General features: G+C 39.8%; 1 long non-coding RNA gene across 2 annotated transcripts in view; it reads left to right on the plus strand.

Annotated features, from left to right (window-relative positions):
* Nucleotides 1-21,138, plus strand: part of LOC122546840 (uncharacterized) — a 174,339-nt gene extending 153,201 nt beyond the window's left edge. For both annotated transcript variants that reach the window (XR_015751867.1, XR_006310818.2), the window contains exon 3: nucleotides 18,656-21,138. This is a non-coding gene — a long non-coding RNA (uncharacterized LOC122546840). The remainder of the gene's footprint in view (nucleotides 1-18,655) is intronic.
* The last annotated feature ends 761 nt before the right edge of the window (nucleotides 21,139-21,899 follow it).

Raw genomic sequence — 21,899 nt, forward strand, 5'->3', positions numbered from 1 at the left:
TAAATAATAAATTTCACAGATCATTTGATCCAATCAAAAATATTAGCCAATGGATAGGAAACCTCATGAGTCTCAGAGAGTGTATTGGAAATTTTACAGATATATAATTTCAGGTTTAAGAAGAGCCTCATGCTATTTCAATCAGAAATTCGAAAGACTTTACAATATATTTATGTAGAAAGATGGAAATGAGTTAATCCATTGAATACTCTGTTCATCGTCAGATTTTTTTCCTCACTCTTGTTTTTCAGTGAGCATACTCAGGTGTATCGATTTGATTGATTTGCTTTTTTACAGACAGTTAAAAATTTTCCAAACTGCTGTTATTCCATGTTATTAGTTTTCAGTAATTCAGCAGATTATGGAAGTGAACAAATTTGACAGTAAACTTATAAATCAGTAAAATTCTCTTTTATTATCGATAGTGGTACAAAAAGAAAACAATTGTCTGTCTTGTTGACTAAATTAACACATTTATAATAATGCCATGGATTGTGGAGTAGGTGAGCTTGATTACCAACATATTCCTCCAATTGCATTTGTAACAGTTCCTATTTTGTCAATATGTCTAAATCAATTTTGAATTTTGCTGTCAAATTTGTACTCCTTATTTAGAAATTGCATGGCTTCTTTAACAAATGGAAAATGATCAGTTTATTGTAAAACAAAACTCACTCTTAATAACAAATGACAAAACTGGTTAGCATCGAAGCTATATCTCTTTTTAAAACCAGACACATGTAAACAATACAGGTGTGAATTGTGAAATTGTAACCATCACAGAGACAACCACACAGATTGAGGGAAGGGCAGGACTGGCAGCTCAACATTCCAGCATATAGGATCATAAGGCAAGATGGGGGAGGGTGTAAAAGTGAAAGTGGTGTTGCATTATTAATTAAGGAATCAATGGTTGCAGTAAGGAGGGATGATATGTTGGAAGGATCATTAAATGAGGCTTTATGGGTAAAGTTTAGGAATAAAAAGGGGTTAGTTACATTGCTGAGGGAGTACTATAGACCCATAGACAGTCAGCAGGCAATAGATGACCAGACATGTAGACAATGCACTGAGGAGAAAGTGAGGACTGCAGTTGCTGGAGGTCAGGGTCGAGAGTGTGGTGCTGGAAAAACACAGCAGGTCAGGCAGCATCCGATGAGCAGGAGAATCAATGTTTCGGGCTTAAGCCCTTCATCAAGTATGAGGCTTGTAGGCCAAGGAGGCTCGGAGATAAATGGGAGGGGGGTGGACTGAGGGAAAGGTAGCTGGGAATGTGACAGGTGGATGAAGGTGGGGATGAAAGTGATAGTTTGGAGAGAAGGGTGAAGTGGATAGGTGGGAAGGAAGATGGACAGGTAGGACCTTTCAAGAGGGCAGTGCCGAATTGAAAGTTTGGGACTGGGATAAGGTGGAGGGAGGGGAAATGGGGAAACTGGTGAAACCCACATTGATCCTGTGTGGTTGGAAGGACCTAAGGCAGAAGATGAGGCATTTTTCCTCCAGGCATTGCGTGATTAGAGTTTGTCAATGGAGGAGACCCAGGTGCTGCCTGTCCTTGGCAGTGTGGGAGGGGGAGTTAAAGAGTTCAGCCACAGGGCAATGGAGTTGGTTAGTGTGGGTGTCCCAGAGATGTTCTCTGAAACAATCTGCAAGTTGGCGTCCTGTCTCCCTAATGTAGAGGAGACCACATCAGTTAAAATGGATGCAGTAGATGATGTGTGTGGAAACGCAGGTAAATTTCTGACTGATATGAAAGGATCCTTTGGGACCTTGGATGGAGGTGAGGTGTGGGTGCAAGTGTTGCACTTCTTGCAATGGCAGGGGAAGGTGCCCGGAGGGGAGTGTGGGTTGGTGGCGGGCGTGGACCTGACAAGGGAGTCGTGGAGGGAATGGTCTCTCCGAAACGCATGTAGGAGTGGGGAAGGGAAAAAAATCTCTGGTGGTGGGGTCTGTTTATAGGAAGCAAAAATGGCAGGGTCTATATGTAGGTGGTGGAAATGACGAAGTCTGTTTGTAGGTGCCACCGATTTCCTCATTTCCCTACCCTTCACTTTATCCCAGACAATTCACTGAGACATATAACAATAAGCATAATTATATTAAAGGATTTTAATTTCCTGAATATTAATCAGGTTAGTCATACTGTAAAGGGTTTAGAAGGTGGTGGATTTCTTGTAACATATGATTTCTTGTAACATAGGTGAGCACTTTGGGGATAGTGACCATAATTCGGTAGGTGAGCACTTTGGGGATAGTGACCATAATTCGGTGATTTTTACTCTCGTGATGGAGAGGGATAAGTGTGTACTACAGGGCAAGAGTTATAGCTGGGGTCAGGGAAATTACGATGCGGTGAGGCATGACTTAGGATGTGTGGCTTGGAAAAGTAGACTCCAAGGCAGGAGTGTAAATGATATGTGGAGCTTGTTCAAGGAGCAACTATTGAGTGTCCTTGATAATTATATACCTGTCAGGCAGGGAGGAAAGGGTCGTGCGAGGGAGCCGTGGTTTAATAAGGAATTGGAATCCCTTGTTAAATGGAAGAGGGCGGCCTATCTCAAGATGAGACGTGAAGGTTCAATTGGGGCGATTGAGAGTTATAGGGTAGCCAGGAAGGACCTGAAGAGAGAGCTAAGAGCAGCAAGGAGGGGACATGAAAGGTCCTTAGTCGGTAGGATTAGGGAAAACCCTAAGGCTTTCTATAGGTATGTTAGGAATAAAAGAATGACTAGGGTAGGAATAGGTCCAGTCAAGGATAGTAGTGGGAAGTTGCGTGTGGAGGCGGAAGAGATTGGGGAGACACTGAATGAATACTTTTCTTCAGTATTTACTCAGGAACAGGGCATTGTCGTCGATGTGAATACTGAGTCACAAATAAGTAGAATGGATGGCTTTGAGGTATGTAGAGAAGAGGTGTTGGAAATCCTGGAAAAGGTGAAAATAGATAAGTCCCCTGGGCCTGATGGCATTTATCCTAGGATTCTCTGGGAAGCAAGGGAGGAGATTGCAGAGCCATTGGCCTTGATTTTTATGTCCTCTTTGTCTACTGGAGTAGTGCCAGAAGACTGGAGGATAGCAAATGTGGTTCCCTTGTTCAAAAAGGGGAGTAGGGATAACCCTAGTAACTATAGGCCGGTGAGTCCCCACTTCTGTTGTGGGCAAAGTCTTAGAGAGAATTGTAAGGGATAGGATTTATGCACATCTGGATAGGAATAATGTGATCAAGGATAGTCAGCATGGTTTTGTGAAGGGCAGGTCGTGCCTCACAAACCTTATTGAATTCTTTGAAAAGGTGACGAAGGAGGTTGATGAGGGGAAAGCGGTAGATGTAGTATATATGGATTTTAGTAAGGCGTTTGATAAGGTTCCCCATGGTAGGCTACTGCAGAAAATACAGAGATATGGCATTGAGGGTGAGTTGGAGGTTTGGATTAGGAATTGGCTGGATGGAAGAAGACAGAGGGTAGTAGTTGATGGCAAAGTTTCTTCATGGAGTGCCGTCACTAGCGGTGTTCCGCAAGGATCTGTTTTGGGACCATTGCTGTTTGTCATTTTTATAAATGACCTGGAAGAGGGGTTAGAAGGTTGGGTGAGCAAGTTTGCGGATGATACGAAAGTCGGAGGAGTTGTTGACAGTGAGGAAGGATGTGGCTGGTTACAGCAGGATATAGAGAAGCTGCAGAGCTGGGCAGAAAGGTGGCAAATGGAATTCAATGTAGCTAAGTGTGAGGTGATTCACTTTGGGAAGAATAACAAAAAGATGGGGTACTGGGCTAATGGTCGGATACTTGGTAGTGTGGATGAGCAGAGGGATCTTGGTGTCCATGTACACAGATCTCTGAAAGTTGCCACCCAGGTAAATAGTGCAGTGAGGAAGGCATATGGCGTACTGGCTTTTATTGGTAGAGGAATTGAGTTCCGGAGTCCTGAGGTCATGATGCAGTTGTATAAGACTCTGGTGCGGCCGCATCTGGAATATTGTGTGCAGTTTTGGTCGCCATACTATAGGAAGGATGTGGAGGCACTGGAACGGGTGCAGAGGAGGTTTACCAGGATGTTGCCTGGTATGGAAGGAAGATCGTATGAGGAAAGACTGAGACACTTGGGGCTGTTTTCATTAGAGAAAAGAAGGTTTAGGGGTGACTTGATTGAGGTGTACAAGATGATTAGGGGGTTAGATAGGGTTGACAGTGTGAACCTTTTCCCGCGTATGGAGTCGGGTATTACAAGGGGGCATAGCTTTAAATTAAGGGGGGTAGATATAGGACTGAAGTTAGGGGTAGGTTCTTCACTCAGCGAGTCGTAAGTTCATGGAATGCCCTGCCAGTAGCAGTGGTGGACTCTCCCTCTTTATGGGCATTTAAGCGGGCATTGGATAGGTATATGGAGGATAGTGGGTTAGTATAGGTTAGGTGGGCTTGGATCGGCGCAACATCGAGGGCCAAAGGGCCTGTACTGCGCTGTATTCTTCTATGTTCTATGTTCTATGTTCTATATTCACATAGGAAGTCCAACAAAGGATGGTGCAGTGCTGAGCCTAATTCTAGGGAATGACGATGGACAGGTGTTTAAGTTGGCAATAAGGGAATATTTTAGTGATAGTGAGCCACAATATAGTATGATTTTAACTTTGGTATGGAAAACGAAATAGATGATCTGCAAAAAAAGGATTTTGGTTTAAGTGAAGGCAGTTTTATTAGAATTAGGCAGGACCTAGCCAAAGTAGAATGGGAACAATTACTTGTGGGAAAATCAATGACAGCAGAACAATGGGGGCATTCAGAAAGGAAATGGCAAGAGTACTGGCCCAACGAGTTCCCTTTAGGGTGGTATGTAGGAGGAACAAACTCAGAGAACCCTGGATGTCTAGGAATATTCAGAACTAAAATATAGAAAATAGAAGCTTTTGGCAGGTGTAAAAGAAACAAATCAATGGAGGTCCTAATGGAGCATAGAAGTTTGAGGGGAACTTAAGAAAACATTTAGAAAATCCCAAGAGAGGAGGAAGAGGGTCTGAGTTTGCAGAAGATATAGATGTGTTGGTCAGATTGGCAGATCAGTGGCAGATGAAAGTTTTTCCTGAAAGACTGAAGTGATACACATTGGAGGAAGCAAGAAAACAAAGGAATACTTAATGAATGCCACAACACTAGGAAACTCAGAAGAACTTGGAGTGCTTGTTCACAGGTCCCTAAAGTTAGGAAGACAGGTTTATAGGGTTAATAAGATAGAATGCAGTTCACTTGTCGTTATCACTCATTGCACAGATTATAAGAGCAGGGAGGTTGTGTTGGAACTGTGCAAACCTTGGTTAGGCCACTGTTGGAGTACTGTGTGCAAGTTTGGTCACCACTCTATAGGAAGAATGTGATTGTACTGGAGTGGTATAGAGAAGATTCACCAGGATGTTGCTTGTGAAAGAGTATTTTACCAATCTAGAAAGGCTGGATCATCTTGGATTGTTTCCTGAAGAACAGAGAAATCTGAAGGGTGACCTAATTGAGGTGAAACAGATTATGAAGAGCATGGACAGAGTGGATAGATAGCAGTTGTTCTCCTTCATTGAAGGGTCAATAATGAGGGGCCATAATTTTATGGTGTAGGGCAGGAGATTTAGATGGGATTTGAGGAACTCCAGTGGGTAGTGAGAATCTGGTATCGGCTGTCTGGTATAGTCACAGGTAGAAGAACTCACAACTTTTTAAATGTATGTGGATGAGCACTTGAAATTTCATAACATTCAAGACTATGGGCTAAGTATCGAAATGTGGGATGAGGGCGATAGGTAAACACAGATTCGAAAAGACAAATGGCCTTTTCTGTGTTATATGGTTTTAATGACCCAAAAGACAACAAAGGTTCTACAGCAATATCTGTTTATAAAAAAAGCAAGAAAATTGTTGGCTTATGGTTTAAAAAAACAAAGGATATAAATCAATGAATTCTCATGGTCTACTGGGTTTCTTATTGACAGAACTGGATTACTGATGAATGTAAACCGATGGAAGATCTTCAAAACAAGCCTTCATTTTTGATGGAAATCAAGCTGGACTCAAATCTTGAGAGAGTGGCCAAAATTAAGATTTCCAGAGTTTACAAAGTAATCAAAATACTGAAGTGTAGAAACTTTATCTTACCGTCCTCTTAGATCCCTGGGTTTGTAAAACCAAAAGCCAAGCCCAGAAATGGTCATTAGGCAGCCATCAACACATGAATCCCTATGGTCTCTTCTAAAGTCAGGTTTTCTAGCAATTTAAGATAATAAATGTCTTGTAAATCTCCCAAACAACTTTGTTTTGGTTTCCAAAATCGGTTGGTTTCCTGTATTCAGGAGGTAGAGCCTTGTCCATATTAACCCATTGATCTCATTTTTAAGAAACCACAATTTCCCTTCAAACCTTTGACAAATAAAACCTTTTTAATCCAGTATCCAAACTGTTTGATACATTTCAGTTGTCCTGCTGGTCCATAAATATAAATTTTTGTTTACCAACAGAATGAATATCTCACACAGTGAATTATTGGGTCAAGGAGTAATGAAGCAGATACAATGAATTTGATGTTTGCTTCCATTCACTGAGTATGACTATTCACTTATTTCATACTTACTTACTTAGAGTTGACTGAGTCTGTTCTCAAAAGACTGAGGTCATTCTTTAACATAAAGGTTAATTTATTTTGTGCCAGGGCAAAGACTCTGAGTTATGTTGCCAGGTCAGGTGCACAGAGGCAGAAAAACCAAAACTTGTGACATCAACCTACTGTATCTATTTCTGGTCTGTTGGGGCAGGCTAGATTAGAAGTGAGTCTGGGACATGTGGGAAGAGTTGAAGAGGCTGCAGTTCCCTGGGGAGGGGTGTTGGTAGCTGGGGAGAAAACCCTGTCTCTGAGCTCCAGCTCTTCTTAATAGATCTTGACATGCCAGGTTTGAAACTTCTAGACACATTTGACACTTGCAGACAAGCCTTGTCACTTCTTGACATACATTGGCAAGTTGGACAACTCCAGGGGCTTCATTTAAAACAAAATCTTCCCAAGTTGACAAGGATCCTTGACCCCAAAACCAGACATCCTAGGACATTATTGATAGGGGTACCTGACTATCCAAAACACATGCACTAAGAGCAGACCTGCTGTTACGTTATCTAATCTCTACATTCCGAGCTCCAGATTCAAGGGGTTCCAGAGGCTGATTTGAGTGAAAGCAGCTAATTTGACTTGATTTATTGTTGTCACAAATACATAGGCACAGTGAAAAGTTTGGTTTTGCAAGCTATACAGGCAGATCATGAAATAAAAGGACATACAGATCATAGGGTGATTAGGTAGAGTGAGGCATATAAGGTTACGGCTGCACAGGAGGTGCACAGAAGCAAGATCAACCTTAGATTTGAAATTAGAGAGGTCCATTCGGCAGGCTAATAACAGCAGGGAAGAAGCCGTTCTTGAACCTGTTGGTTCGAGCTGAACATTTAGGTAGCTAGTTGCGTCCATGGACCAGGTATGCATGAACTATGGCCCAGCCAAAATGCTGCTCTGACAAAAGTGGGAAATGCCAGGGCAGACTGGACTTGGGAATTTTGACGTCTTCCACTATTTTGACATGTCAGGGAGTCTCCATCTTGCTGAAAACCTGTGCTAAAGCAAGTAATCAATAAAAATTTACTTACAGATTAGATTAGATTAGAAACTGGCCCTTCGACCCAACAAGTCCACACCAACCCTCCGAAGAGCAACCCACCCAGACCCATTCCCCTACCTTTACCCTTTCACCTAACACTACTTCTATCACAGAATCACAGAATGGTTACAGCACGGCAGGAGGTCATTTGGCCTCATGGTTATTGATAATTTGAACTAGAATTTGCAGAAAATCTGTAGTAAAGATGTCATTTAATTTTCTAAACATGTAAAAATTCTCAAAAAGAGAGTGAAGCTATTTTCTGTTAAGCTTTTCTGTTAAAATAATCAGACCATTATTGATATTACATCAAAGTAAGCAAAGCAAGTGTAAATTAACAGCCTGTCAATCATTGCTTCCTTGAGGAATGTTACAAATTGATATATTAACAGGAAATGTTACAGTAGTTTTCTTTTGTATAATCATCTAGATATATGTATCTGCATCTACAGAATTTTCTGGAATCCTTTTCTGCAATTTCCTACCTGACAAATTGTATTTTCAATCAATACTGAGCAGGGACATGGCTCAGTCATCCTTTCACTTATGACATCGATCTTTGTACAGTCTCACATCCTGACAGCATTCCCCTACATCAAACAGGAACAAGAATAGAAAATAAACTGCACCAAATCTCTGCTCCAGCAGCAAAGTCAGGGGAAGATGGTCAGGGAACACTTATTATATAGAGCAGTATTGCAGGAATACCTACCAAGATTTCAGAGCACTATCAAGAGATGAGCTAATGTAAGGGCATCAGCAGTGGAACCGCCAGGCACCAAGGTCTTAATACTGGTGCATTTTCTCCAGTAAATGATCTGACAGGTTGGTCGATAGCATGGATTCCAATGTACTATCTGTTTCAACATAGGAATGAACCAGACTGAGAGAGCCATAATATATGGATATGCAATCTCATTGAAGTTAGACACATTATTGAATATGGACTGGTAGACGTTCAGAAATAGTCAGCTGCAAGGGTGTGAAAGGAATTGGCATGGTGATAGAAATGTGTCTCTTACCAAGTCCATACCATCACCCCGGTCTAATTACCTAACATGAGCCAGAGAGAAAGTCCTATTATATGTGGTACCAAGAGTTGCAAGACCATCTTTGGACTACACCCATGCCAAAAGGCATGCACAGACCTCCAGTTGCCAGATATTATCCTCTCATCGCAGAATCATTCAAAAGCATCACTAACGCAAGTTAGGCAAAGAACACAATATAATCTTTCACAAAAGAAAAGCACCAAAGTAACAAAATTTCCATTCAGGTAACGAGCTTCAAAATATCCCAGCTCCCATGTTACAATCAGCATCAGTCAGCCTTTGATCAGAATACACGAAGCCCCAACCCTGGCTCTAACTAGCAGTTAAACCTCACTGGGGCAGACCAGCATCCATCCCATGGTGTCCCAAGACTTTAAATAGTCTGAGTGCAGCAATGTATGAGACATCTGGTTGCAAAATTAAGTCAAATTAATGCATATTACATCTTAAGACTTGGCCAACTATATTGTATCAAGACCTTTTCCTAAACTGCTAATCAGGACCTAATTTTGAAACCACACTCTGGAATTCTGCACAGCAGAGTGGATCTTCCCTCAAATATGCGCTGCTCAGTACTTCTAGTTCTTACACATCCTAGTCATTGGACCTAAATGTAATCTCTAAAGGCTACCAACATAATGCTAAGATTTTTTATTGTTGTTCGTTTTTAGTAGAAAATAGAAACACGTATAGCAGTGGTACTCCTCTAGGCTTGCAAGTAATATGATGGGCCATTACCTTTCCATGCTGGCCCTCCCAATACTAGCCTTCTGTCTGTGTTCCTTTCTCTGCTGAACCTACCTAAGGACAGCCGACACTGTCACAAAAAGCCATGTTTGGACAGCCAGCCAGTTGCCATCAGCAGTTCGCCAGGATTATTGAATTAAGGCTGGAGATCCAAGGTCTAATGAAGGTTCAGATTCAAAAGCCTTCTGCTAATGATTGGCATATTAAACAAGCCACTGATCTATCCTCCAATCCAGTATAAAACAGGCCTGCAATACATTCCTGCGATTGATCATCCTTTCCTGTGTGTGTGAAGATAAATTACTCTAATGTAATGCATACCACCTCTTAAGATTTGGCGATAAAAACAGCTCATAGACATTGAGAAGAAATTTTCCTCCTTTAAAAAGAAGTAAAATATTTGTTAGCTAAATGGAGAGCCATGTGTTATGGTGTATTACCCAAGTTAGCAGCATCATTTCTAATTGTGCGTGTGAAAATGCAGAGAATGCAAAAATCAGGCACAAAGGCTCAAGGTCATTTATCGTATGTTGAATGTTGTAGTAGAGGTGCAATGTTTGAGCACGGCCATTGATATCTGTGTTAATACCCTTTGACTCAGTCTCAGCAATGTCTAACACAGAAGTACTTTGTAAAAATACAATGGAAGGCCACAAAAGTTTTTCACGTTCCTAAATTGAAAGCTTTGAAAAACCAATGGGTAAGATTTGAAGTTTATTAAAATCTCATACCGGAGATGGATCAAAATTCTGTTACATGTTAAGTGCTGTTAAGCCACATCAGCACCACAATGCACTATATTGTTCCATCAAAATGAAATGGCATGTTTTATTTTTAGCATTTTGCCCATTACATGAATTCTGAGGAGGACGTTACTAAGTAGCTTGTGTTTTCCTTTTGGTAATTTCAGAATAAAAACTGAGTCCAGTATTTTTCTAGTTATTACTATAAAATACACTCAAATCTTTGAGCACACTGCAATGTGCTAAACATTAGAAGGTGCACAAAGGCATATGAGCTACTACCCTTTGATTGTAACTCCAAGAGTTACACAGCAGAGAAGGGGAACTCAGTATCGTGAAGGATTGAATACATCCCACATCAATCTGTGGATCTATTAAGGTACACCACTAAAACCACTTACAAGACAAACTTCAACTTTCAAAAAATTACTAAGACTGTGTAAGCTAAATTTGTATTGCCACTCTTGAGCTAATACACATAAAGAGGACTACACAGTGATCTTTCAGTAACATGACAGAGTTTATATCATCAGTCAAACGTATTTCATCAGAGCAGCAGTCTTCCAGGAAGGAAATTTGGACAATTAAGTGTCCTCCTGACAGGATAAATGAACAAAAATATCTGCAAAGAACAATGTGCTCCCTGAAGGATATCTGAAGGATAAAAGATGTCAAGTGAGAAATGCACCATAGTTTAGAATGAGTCCCTAAGTGAAAGATCAACCATCCAAGTCCAAAGAGAATGTGTTCTGAGAAATACGTGAAACATCCAGATCTCCTGCATTTGTGAAATCAGAGACTCGGAGAGAGATGAGCTATTGATAAATGTAATAATGTCAATTACATGATTGCATTGTGGGTTAACTAAGGAGAAAAAACACTTTAGTGGCAATTGTGTACAAGGTAAATCTCTAAAGTGATTAATGTTTGCATGACTTGGCTGTGCCCACTCTGCAGATGTCACAAACAGTCCATGGGCAGAGACAAGAGTTCCCCTTTAGCTTTCAGAAAGAGGTGTCTCTGTATCAGCTCTCTAAGGTTCTGGTAATTCTACCTAAACAAATACTCTTATTACTTATTGCTATTATGGAATAAACCTTTCTGAATTTTAAGAACAGTGCCTCTTCTCATATTTTATGATGGTGTATCCTCCACTACTAATTAGTTGATAGGCCAAAGACAAAGCATAAATAAAACAACATCGGTAGCTCAAACTGCCTCAAGCAACCCTTACCCTGGACCACATACTGGCAGAGATGGTGAATATCCCAAGGTAGCAGGAGTGGTCATCTGGAAAAATCAAGGGAAACTTGAAAATCATGACATTGCTCTAGTTCTTCTTGGTGGTAGACATTGTACAGGAAGGAGAGGCAGTTGAAATAAACAGTGTTAATGATAAATTGAGCAAACTGCAGTCATTTATGATAGATATTGAATATATGAATTGATGTATGAATTGATCATATAAAATGTCCTTTTTGGATGCTGTTGAATTCATGACTTGTGTTATGACAACACGCATCTGGGCAAACCGTAAAAATCAGGAGGTTCCTGAAGAAGGGCTTATGCCCGAAACGTCGATTCTCCTGTTCCCTGGATGCTGCCTGACCTGCTGCGCTTTTTCAGCAACACATTTTCAGCTTATGCCCAAAATGTCAATTCTCCAGCTCCTCGGATGCTGTTTGACCTACTGTGCTTTTCCAGAACCACACTCTCGACTCTGATTTCCAGCATCTGCAGTCTTCACTTTCTCCTTATTGACATTAGACAGGTTTTAAAACTTCACAGTAAGTTTCTCACCTCCCTACACCTGAATGCCTCATCAGTCCTTCGGAAGAAACATAGCAACATAGAACATAAGAATAGGCCATTTGGACTTCCAAGTTTAGTTCACCATTCAATATGACCATGGCTAATTATCCTAATCTGTACCATGTTTCCACTTTCTTCCCAGATGCTTTGATCTCTTTAGCACTAAGAACAATATTTAATTCCTTAGATAAGGAATTCTCATCATTTGCATGAATGAGTATAGTTGTAACAGGATTCTGAAGCAGCAAAGAAAATCCATTTGCTTGTTCACTTCCCATCGTCACTGAACTCAATACTAATTCACTCCAGACAGTGATTGTCAAATATGCAACATCTGGCATGCTCTGCAGCAATTCATCACAGCAAGAGCATTTCCATCTCCTGTGACATCCTCCGCATGTGTTGACATAACAATCAGGCTTGGAGTTCTGGTTTACCCATGATCTAATTGAAAGAAACTAGAGCCTTCTGTATTTGCCCTATTCGGTCTGCCTTACAACACAACCATAGATCAAATATAGGACCTTTTTTGCACAGTCTGATGCAGTGACTAACTACTGCACTATTAAGGAAGCTATCAAAATGTAATTGTTATTGAAATATTTTAGCACTTTAGGGACTGAATTGGAGAAGTGGGACTAATCAGACTGATCTTTCGAAGAGTGAGGATATGTCTAATGAACTGACTTTTCTGTGCAGTAAGATTCTATGAACATATTTAGAGAGAGAGAGTAGCTTTTGTTCGTCATTTCTACCATGCACAATAAAAACGAGACAGCGTTTCTCCAGGACTGAGGGTGGTACATGGACAGCACAAGCTACACAATTGTACACGGCATAAAATGCATAAGAAGTGCAAAACACGCAAGTTATAGTGTAATAGAAGAATGATAAATAATAGGCATTTTTCTAACAGCAGTTCAAAGTCGAGCAAAGAATTTCAGATGGGAAAGAGTCCAAACATACAGTGTTGAGGAGCCTGATAGCTTGGGGGAAGAAACTGTTCCACAGTCTGGCCATGATAGACTGAATGCTCTGATATCTTCTGGCAGGATGAAGAAGAGTTTGAGTGAGGGGTGTGTGGTGTCTTCCACAATGCTCTTAGCCTTTCAGATGCAGCTTGTGGTGTAAATATCTGTAATGGAGGGAAGACAGATCTTGATAATCTTCTCAGCTGTCCTCACTAGCCATTGTAATGTCTTATGATCCGAGACTGTGCAATTCCCAAACCAGGTAGTGATGCAATAGCTCAGGGTACTCTCACTGAACCCTCTGTAGAATGTGGTAAGGATGGGGGTGTGGGATGTGGTTCTAAACTTATATATGTCAATCTAATATCCCCAGGTTGGAATGCCAAATAAAATTGACTTTTAGCCTTGCATAATGCAGCATTGCCCTCAGCATTGGAGTTAGTGTCAACATTAACCACAGGAAAACAGACGAAACATGGGATCAGCAGTTTTTCAGCATTCGGTTCCATATGTTCAGTCATTCCACTTAAAGTATAACATTCATGAAAATATATATTTTCTTCATGATAATTTGCTTTCCTTTGAATATTAAACCATATAAACAGTGAAAGCTTGCCAGCAATAGTTGAGAGATTCAGAAAGAAATACTTAATGTTCAGTACAATTTCTTGTATTTCACTTGTTTGCTCTGTAATCTGAGGCCATCGCGACAGCTATTAGTCAAAATAATAAACAGTAATGAATCCTGTATAATATTGTTTAAGAAACCTCTCAAATTGCATCACCTCATATTTATCAAGAATTCTTGTTTTTTTTGCATTTTAATGCTTTATTCAGATTAGCAAAGTTATAAAATATAAGTTTGAATAATTGATGTTATCAAAAACGAGGTAACGTATAATCGCAACTATATGAAAAGGCCATGCAAACTCTCCATCTTTTGTTTATGTCCATTCTGAAAATCTGCTCAGACTATCTTTCACTTCCTCTTGCCTTGGCAATTCTCCTTGTGATAGTGTAATCAGTTAGAAGCGTTGCTGTGCAATTGCAGCTGCTCATCTCTATTCAACCCAATCCTGGTGCGAACTAAACCCTAGATGTGTGAACAAGTGTTCTCATCGCTGGCCTCCAGGTAGTGTTATCCAGTATTTGATACCCAATGCTACTCAAATTCCTCTTTATCTATATGGATGCCTAACTGCAAAATGGTGAGCTGTTGTACAAGGGTCAATATTGAAGACTGCATTAAACTCCATCTATTCAAATGATGTCTTACCACCTTAGGTGGGAATAAGGCAGAACAACTCAGGACCTTAAGAAGTGAAGGCCTGTGACCACAAGTCTCCTAATAGCCATGTTTATCTTACCAATGTAACTTGTGCTGATTGTTAACAATCAATAAAACTAATTGTGGTTACGTCAGGAGCCACTTCTTATTAAGCCTCAGTTGACTGCAAATAACCATTCGAAATACCAGCTTCCACTGATTGGCAGTCCAACAGATTATATATGGTTTAGCTATAGGAATTCAACTTACCTGTAGCACATAATGGTAAGATTTATGATGTACCCAAGAGCAGAGAATTCCAGTAAAATGAGGAGAAGCACTGGACTTTGGTGCTTTAAAGATTTTACAGCTTTAAGAACTACTCATACAGCCAGTCAGTAACTGCAGCAACTGAACAGTGAAACAGTCTGCAGAAACAACTATGAGAAGATCGACAAGGGAGAAACAACAATTATTAGTAAAGCCTTTCACTTCATCCCTAGCAAGAAATCCTGAAGCAAACATGATTGAGCATAGATTCGTTAGGAAACAGGAATCATTAGGAACAATTCTGATTAGAAATTCAGTTAGGAAGAAAACAGACAGAAAAGTTCAATGAGTAAAAAGTTAGAAATCTCAATTCACAATAAGAAAAATTTAAATTAACGATGTGAACAGGCAGTTCACAATGAGCATTGCCGCCATAGCAATTGGAAACCTTGATGAAGGGTTATATTAGGAAACTCTAAGGCCATAGAAGAAATTTAAACTGAGTGTGCAACACCAGTAATGTCACAATGTCAGAATTAAGGCCACAAAGGTGCAACTTAAAAACCTAATCAGATAGAATCTAACAGCAAAAGATAGTAAAAAGAAAATGAGAGCAGGAAATCAATTATTCAAAGGAAGAATCAGGCCAGAAAGAATTACAAAGGATGCAGGCATTAAGCTTATTTTGGGAAAGTCGTGGAAAAAGGCAGGTATTGATTGTCAGGCCATGAGAGGCAGTACACTGTCCAGTTTGCTTGCAAAAAAAATTGGTGAAACTCCATTTTGCCTGGAGACGGCAGGAAATTCACAAGAATAAAGGTTCCCCAGATGATGCCATGGGACAATTATCTGATTCAGCAGGGAAGAGTTTTACTGTGAAATAAATTTCAGAGATTAAGGGCTTCCAGATAAGGTCGTGGACTGGCTACATCGTTTTCCTTGAACAGCAACCTCAGTGACAGGCATCCATCAATAAATGGTCCACCATCAGGCAAAGCCATTAAAACCCACAAAAATTCAAGAACGCAATCGTTTAAGCCAATGATTTACCAATCTCCCAATTCCAAAAAGCCTTGTGAAATCTCCAGACTGTCTGAATTTTTGAAATCAGAAACATATGGGCAAATAAGATGATAAATATGATAATGTACCTAAATGTATAAATGTTAACCATGGGGAAAATGCATGGATAAGGTATTGTCTCTGAAAGAGTTAATGATGGAGACTGCATTAAGCTCCACCCAATCTTATAATATATACTGACTTGGGTGGGGATCAAGCAGGATATCTTAGGATCTCATGGAGTGATGACTGATGTCTCACAACTCCTAATGGTCTCAGCAACAACAATGGTGGGATTACCTTACACTGAAAGACTGAAGCGACTGGGCTTGTATACCCTTGAGTTTAGAAGACTGAGAGGGGATCTGATTGAGACATATAAGATTATGAAAGGATTGGACACTCTGGCAGCAGGAAACATGTTTCCACTGATGGGTGAGTGCCGAACCAGAGGACACAGCTTAAAAATACGGGGTAGACCATTTAGGACAGAGATGAGGAGAAACTTCTTCACCCAGAGAGTGGTGGCTGTGTGGAATTCTCTGCCCCAGGGGGCAGTGGAGGCCCTGTCTCTGGATTAATTTAAGAAAGAGTTGGATAGAGCTCTCAAAGATAGTGGAATCAAGGGTTATGGAGATAAGGCAGGAAGAGGATACTCATTAGGAATGATCAGCCATGATCATATTGAATGGCGATGCAGGCTCGAAGGACTGAATGGCCTACTCCTGCACCTATTGTCTATTGTCTATTTATCTTCCTAATGTACTCTGTACCTGATTGCTAACATGCAACAAACAACATTGTGTTTAAAACAACAGCATCTTCTCATTGAGAATCACTTGGTGGCAGCAAATGACCCAGCCACAGAGCTGAAAGTGGTTGACATCCCAAAACATATAACACAAGCCAGATTGACATTCCAGACAAATTCCATGTCATGCACTTATTCATCATCAATTGTTAAATCCGGTTGCTCAGACGATGAGGTTTGACAAAGAGATATGCTTGCTGTGAGACAGACTGTCCCTCAATGACATGTCAGTGCAATCTTTACTCACAGTAGCCATTTCTCCTTCTTTTGTCACACATCTACATCACAGTTTAGTTATGGATGCTTCATGCAGACCTGAACAAACCGTTCTGCTGCATGCCTAGAGGTTTTGAACCACAAAGAACACTTCATGTCTCATACAATATGAGATTAAATCTGTTTTGGGACTTTGCAGTCATTGGAGAAAGATTGTTTACATTTCTGTGACCCATGATGACCGGCATTAAGCCCAACATCTCACACACAGACTCCAGGCAACAATCATCCAGTAAGTCCCAGGTACATGAGTTTCTTATCCACTGAAAAATAGGCAATCCACCTTCAATAAGGGCTAGCTATTTTAATAGTGACATCCTTAGACATTCCTGCTTACTTGTCATCAAATGCTTAATTCAAGCCCAATACAACATCGAACGTCATAATGAAAACTGACAACACTGTCAGCATTTAAGAAAGTTGACCAAGTCCCAGAATTTGTTTGCACATTTCTCACAGACTGAAATAAAGCTATTCAATTGCCTCTGAACACAAAGAAGTTGATTTTTAACCCACCCAACTTGACTACAGTGGGGTGACTGTGCAGTTAACATTGCCTCTGAAAATGTACAGTCCCATCCTTTACTGACTCCCATTATCAGGCGATTGAGGTCCCTGCTTGGTTCAATCAGAAACTCACTGATACAAGTGAATCAGGCTTCTAAGATGTCATCAGAATCCAGAAATGCCTTTCAACAGCTGGGACTGCCTTGTTAAGTAAAACTGGTGTGCAAAATTAATAACCCATACAGAAGTTCTTCCTCAGGCCTCACAAGGAAGATCTGAACCTCTGCTGGGTCTCCCTTTGCACATAGAATACCCAGCTGAAGTTTCACCTTCCACCAAAATGACCAATCTAAGTAGCCCTGAGGCCACGTATTTAAAGCAAGCTACTATCATCAGACCCACAATTTAATACGCCTCAAACCGCAAACTGACAATCTTAGTGGTGACAGTTTGATGCTGAATCACCTCACTTTATTATCTCATCTTTAGATATAGCAGAGCTTGAGATCATACGATGATAATCTGTGTAGGGCATGCAGACATAATTCTATCCCCATTTTAAAGTCATTTATTCTGTGGTTATTTTTATTCCATATTTGATATTACTTTCTAACCAATTTTATGAAAATTTCTGCATTCATTTTTTTGTCAACTTGTTCAATTATAAATTCCTGTGTCCACATTTATGATGGAAACTACCTACGTAAATTTGTCACGCTGTAATTACACCCTCCCGCAATTTGTGCCTGTGAATATTAATGTGATGTTTAGTTCTTTACAGTTCATTTTGTATTCTGTCGTGGATTTCAGCTTTAGAAATCTTTAGGAAATTGTTTTTTGCAGCTGTTGTATTAAATTAGACCATGTTTAAAAACCACAAAGAACATTCAGCACTGAAAGTTATGCAGAATGAACTTGTTTTACAATTGCTCCAGATAATTTGCTGACCTATCAGATCAGCAAGATCTGGCTTTTATCGCTCTGCTTTTTGTACAGTCAGAGACCCATGCACAGCCTTCTGGATACTATTAGTTATCAGAAAAATCATACATGATAAATGTTCATGTAAAGAGCATGCTTGAGAGTGTTCTATACATAATATACTGGGAAGCCTTTCCAAGTAAATGTTTGAATTTATCTGAAATGTTGAAGAGTATCTTAAAAGTCTTCAATGGGCACTTTAGGCAGATCATAGTTACTGAATCTATAGTCTCTGCAGGGAGCCTCTATGGATACAAGTTCTGTTCAGGCATAGGGTTGCAAAACACATTTCTGTTGGCTTAATACAAATAAATAATGAGCAATCTTAATAGCTAGCATTTGTTGGCAATCATAAGATCACTTGGGATAAAACCTGCCTTATGTTTTACTTTATAACAAAAATATAAATACTTATAGGCAGTTGGACTTATAGTCCTCTAAATATTTTCAGTGATATTAACATTTACTGTTTCAGAAGGACTACAGGCATGTCAAACAGCAGAGGCAACATTCTTTAGACAGAATGAACAAACCCACAACCAACAAATCCAATAATGCTGCAGTCCTGCCCACAGCTGGTGATGAATGGCGGTGAATAATTAAATATCTAATGACTTCATGAACTTTGCTATCCTCAATAATGGCAGGGCCTAGCGCATAATGCAAAAGATAAGACTGAAGTATTTTCAAAAAGCTTCAGACAGAGTGGATGATGCATCCTGATCTCTTCTTCAGAACACTGGCAGTACAAATGGCAGTTCCAAAACAAATGTTCGCCCAACCAATTTACACTCAATCATCATGTCATGATAGTGCTTTCAAGCAGCACGCATGCTCTACTAACTTGCTCTTCAGTATTTAATTTAGCTTCCACCAGGTCCACATCACTTCAGATCCAATCCATTGTGCTGGGGCACAAGAGTGCACAAAGGAGGCAAATTGTAGAGGTGATGTGAGAGGAAGTGCTGTTGACAACAAGGAGCATTTGACCAACTGTCGCAACAGGGAATGCAAGAAAAATTGAAGCTAATAAAATTTCAAGGGAGAAAGTTCCATTGTTTAGAACCACATACAACACAAAGAAAGATGGTTGTGAATGTTAGAGACCAGTTATCTCAACCCTAAGATATGACTTGAAGAGGTCCTCAGGTTGGTGTCCTAAACACACCATTTTCCATTGTTTCGTCAATGACCTTAATTCATTCAGAAGGTCAAAAGTGAGATGTTCACTGATGATTGCACATTGTTCAGCACCATTCATGACTTCTCAAAACACTGAAATATTTCACACCTACATGCAGGAAGAACTGGACAACACCCAGGCTTGGGCTGATATGATATCATTTGTGCCAAAACTTACCTCTTCATGACCATCCTCAACAAAACTGAAATAACTCCACAGTGGCAGGGATCCTTCAATTACACTTGGAGAGTCCTTGACACTGATCCAGCTCCCTCAGAGCCAGCTCTAAGAGTGAACATAATGTCTGGCACTACTGTGCTTCTCTGTCAGCCAGAGCTCCCTGACAGAACCAGATTAACAGCCCCAGCCAGTGAACTTATTATATGAGGTCCACCTGACTGACCGCATTATAATTACCACAAAGAGGATGTCCAGTTATGTTTCCTTGATATTTAATAGCCTTACCATTGCAGAATTCCCATCATCAATGTCCTAGTCGCCTCCTTCATCAAAAGATTTCCTGGATCTATTATATAAATACTGTGGCTATAAGAACAGGTTGGAAACTGGGTCTTTTGTATGTGTGGCTTTCTTCTAACTCCAGAATAGTTGCCCATCATCTATAAAACACAAATCAGGAATGTTGGAGAATACTCTCAACTTGCCTGGGTAAGTGCTCCTCCAACAGTGCTCGAAAAGATCTACATCATCCAGGACAAAAGAGGTCACTTCTACATAAGTATTACTCCTTGCACTATTGTTATATGTTTTGCCTTCTACAAGATATACTGTAGCAACTTGTCAGAACTGGCTCAACGGCACCTCTCAAACTTATGAACTTTATGAAGGAAAAGGAAAACAGATGCATTGGAAAACCACTGCCTCCAAACTTCTCTCCAAGTCAGTTACCGACTTGACATAGAAATATATCGCTATAGCTTGGTCATTGATGTGTCACTACCTGATGGGCTGCGGAGGTTCAAGAAGCCAGCTTATTACAAACTTCTCGAGGAAAATTAGAAATGGACAATAAATGCTGGGCTGGTCAGCAACTGTAACATTTCGTGAATGAATAATAAAAAAAGAACGAGTCTCCAGAAAATGATATTGAATTGCATTTTAAAAAAAATTTTTGCTCTAATTATGTAACGATGAGAACGGCTGAAGATAGATTTTTTTGGCTATCAATCCACCAACCTGATCAACCGGTAAATTGTGCTAATACTTCATTTATCTACACAGTTATAAATGTTGAATAGTGCCAAATAATCATTACTACTATAACTGAAAACCTAACTCAAATTTTAGTGTTTAAAGTGTACTTCATGGACCCTGTGATTATGATTATATTGTTACTTCATCATGTCATTCTGATATATTTTGCAATATGTACAGTTTTTATTTTGCCTATGAAAATCAGATTAATTAGAAAATAGACTTTTCTTTAACATGTGAAAGCCATAAATTGCATTTTCATAAATTTGCAAATTTATTATTTCTGTGCTTTTAGTCTATTAATCAATTATGTTAATAGTGACTAATTTGCATTGCCTAATTGGGCTACTTTGGAAATACAGTTTCATCCCAAACTCAACAACTATAATGCCTATATTTGTAAAACTTAGAGGCTGTGAGTTTTATGTTATTAGGGATAACATGCTAATAATTGTGCTAATTAGAATTAATTTACATATTCAGATTTCTTTAATAAGAAAACAGACTTTTCTTCACATTTCATAAACCTTTCACAGTTATGAATAATTTAATAAAATGGAAGGAACGACAGGAATGTATTTATTGCTGACTCTGAGTGTGTGAGGAATATTTTCTAAAGCTATTTGAACCAGTTTTATTTATACTCACTTCAGGTAATTCAATGCCGTATTTGGCACTCTTTTGGTTTTTTTTTCCAAGCTGACCATCTTAAGTAATATTGTCTTAAGTAATAAATAATATTGTCTTATTGGAACTAGTTGGTAGCTGTGACTGGACACAAATGGCAAGCTTCTTATCTCTGAAAATCAATTTCAAAGTGCACAGACATGAGTTCTGTTGTCTTTCATCCACAAATGTGTGCTGCAAATTGCAGGACAGTACTGTAATCCAGTTTGATCTGACACATCACTTATGCCTGCTGGCGGATCATTTATTGACCAGAAGATGGAGTGTCACAGATCCAGGGGATAGGCACATGGCACTGTGTTTTATGATCTGAGTGGATACTGGAGCAAAATGTTAGTTCCAGGAACATTTCTTCATTGCCAGACCAGCACCTTGAGTTGTTTTTTGGCGAAGACAGTGGAGCACAACAGAGTGAGTTTTGGCAGCTATATGCTGTGATTATCATGCTGCGTTTTTCTGTTTTGGGTGTAAATTTGTCACAAATATTGTCATATGATAAGGACAGAATCTGCATGCTTGGAATGGTTTTACAAAGATAACATTGTGAAGCTAAATACTCTGTGAAGGATAATGATTTGGCAGCCATCATCTCAATCCAGATATGAGGATATAACTGCAGCACTATTCCTCTCAG

This window comes from Chiloscyllium plagiosum, unplaced genomic scaffold, assembly GCF_037043375.1.
Source record: "Chiloscyllium plagiosum isolate Xiang-an unplaced genomic scaffold, Cpla_swu_hap1 HiC_scaffold_3, whole genome shotgun sequence".
Taxonomy (NCBI): Eukaryota; Metazoa; Chordata; class Chondrichthyes; order Orectolobiformes; family Hemiscylliidae; genus Chiloscyllium; species Chiloscyllium plagiosum.